This window comes from Populus nigra, chromosome 2 (genome assembly GCF_951802175.1).
Source record: "Populus nigra chromosome 2, ddPopNigr1.1, whole genome shotgun sequence".
NCBI classification, from domain to species: Eukaryota; Viridiplantae; Streptophyta; class Magnoliopsida; order Malpighiales; family Salicaceae; genus Populus; species Populus nigra.
In genome coordinates, this window is record NC_084853.1 from 12147444 (window position 1) to 12149943 (window position 2500).

A 2500-nucleotide genomic window follows, 5' to 3' on the forward strand; every position below is an offset into this window, starting at 1 on the left:
TCATTGAAGCTCTGGCAGGGGGAGACACTACTAGGTCCCAGCTGTCACCCCCCCTCTAAAAAATTCATTTCTTGGTATTTTGAGCTGAAATTTTGCACAGAGGTTGGCAAAAATCCAATCCAACTTTATTAATTTTTCCAGAATTTTTCGAGGTCGGGAAGTATTTTTTTTTATTTTCCTACCATTAAAAATCGAGGAAATCGGAAAAAATAGGAACCGGCCCGGAATGACCCCAAATTCAGTGGGCAGCCTCATAAAAATATGGCTGATTTTACTGGATTGATTTCATGTGGAAAGCACGACGTTTTGTTGTAGGAATGCGGGAACCCCGGCGGCTCGCCTGCCGCGGCCAGCGACGTCGGGCTGGCCCCTGCAGCGCCTAGCCTCTCCCACGCGGGGGGCAGGCCAGAACGCGGGGGGCCAGGGCCCGAAGGCAGCCCCCCCGCGGGCGAGAGAGCAAGCCAGCAGGGGCTGTCGCCTGCCGCGGCCAGCGACGTCGGGCTGGCCCCTGCAGCGCCTAGCCTCTCCCACGCGGGGGGCAGGCCAGAACGCGGGGGGCCAGGGCCCGAAGGCAGCCCCCCCGCGGGCGAGAGAGCAAGCCAGCAGGGGCTGTCGCCTGCCGCGGCCAGCGACGTCGGGCTGGCCCCTGCAGCGCCTAGCCTCTCCCCCGCAGGGGGCAGGCCAGAACGCGGGGGGCCAGGGCCCGAAGGCAGCCCCCCCGCGGGCGAGAGAGCAAGCCAGCAGGGGCTGTCCGCGCGTCGCGCGGCGCGGCATGGCTGCGGGGGCCGCGCGCGCGCGCCCAAGCGCCCAAGGGCCCCCAAGGGCCCCAGGCCCTCAGGCCCCAGCGCCCCAGCGCCCAGCGCGGGCGGGCGCGCGCGCGCGTGTGGTCTTTGAGGGGCGCCGGCCTGGTGGCTCCCTAAAGAGCAATAAGTGTCATTGCAGCTCTGGCAGGGGGAGACACTACTAGGTCCCAGCTGTCACCCCCCCTCTAAAAAATTCATTTCTTGGTATTTTGAGCTGAAATTTTGCAGAGAGGTTGGCAAAAATCCAATCCACCTTCATTAATTTTCCCAGAATTTTTCGAGGTCGGGAAGTATTTGTTTTAATTTTCCTACCATTAGAAATCGAGTAAATCCGCAAAACTAGGAACCGGCCCGGAATGACCCCAAATTCAGTGGGCAGCCTCATAAAACTATGGCTGATTTTACTGGATTGGTTTCATGTGGAAAGCACGACGTTTTCTTGTAGGAATGCGGGAACCCCGGCAGCTCGCCTGCCGCGGCCAGCGACGTCGGGGACGCTGGCCTGCGCTGTCGAGCCCGCGAGGGCTGTCTCCGCGGCAGGCCCCCCCTGAACGGGGCACGACAGGCCACCGCGCTGGCTCGTCCAGCGTCGACAGTCCCTCGTCCAGGTTTCAGATCGCGCCAAGTCGAACCCATGACCTGCTCAAGCCATCGTGCGCTGCCGAATTCGCATCTGCGTGTAGGCTGCCATTCCACGCGGCAGCCCCTGTTTTCGTCAGCGTGCCCCCCTGACGAATTTTCCTGCCTGGCCCAGTCCAGCGTCCAGCCCCTGTTCGTCGAAAAATCTGCGCTGCTGATTTTCCACGACGAGCCTACTTTCGTCAGCGTGCCCCCCTGACGAATTTTCCTGCCTGGCCCGGCCAGTCCAGCCCCTGTTCGTCGAAAAATCTGCGCTGCCGATTTTCCACGCGGCAGCCCCTGTTTTCGTCAGCGTGCCCCCCTGACGAATTTTCCTGCCTGGCCCGGCCAGTCCAGCCCCTGTTCGTCGAAAAATCTGCGCTGCCGATTTTCCACGCGGCAGCCCCTCTTTTCGTCAGCGTGCCCCCCTGACGAATTTTCCTGCCTGGCCCGGCCGGTCCAGCATCCAGCCCCTGTTCGTCGAAAAATCTGCGCTGCCGATTTTCCACGCGGCAGCCCCTCTTTTCGTCAGCGTGCCCCCCTGACGAATTTTCCTGCCTGGCCCGGCCGGTCCAGCATCCAGCCCCTGTTCGTCGAAAAATCTGCGCTGCCGATTTTCCACGCGGCAGCCCCTGTTTTCCTCAGCGTGCCCCCCTGACGAATGTTCGTCGAAAAATCTGCGCTGCCGATTTTCCACGCGGCAGCCCCTGTTTTCCTCAGCGTGCCCCCCTGACGAATGTTCGTCGAAAAATCTGCGCTGCCGATTTTCCACGCGGCAGCCCCTCTTTTCGTCAGCGTGCCCCCCTGACGAATTTTCCTGCCTGGCCCGGCCGGTCCAGCATCCAGCCCCTGTTCGTCGAAAAATCTGCGCTGCCGATTTTCCACGCGGCAGCCCCTCTTTTCGTCAGCGTGCCCCCCTGACGAATGTTCGTCGAAAAATCTGCGCTGCCGATTTTCCACGCGGCAGCCCCTCTTTTCGTCAGCGTGCCCCCCTGACGAATTTTCCTGCCTGGCCCGGCCGGTCCAGCATCCAGCCCCTGTTCGTCGAAAAATCTGCGCTGCCGATTTTCACCGACGAG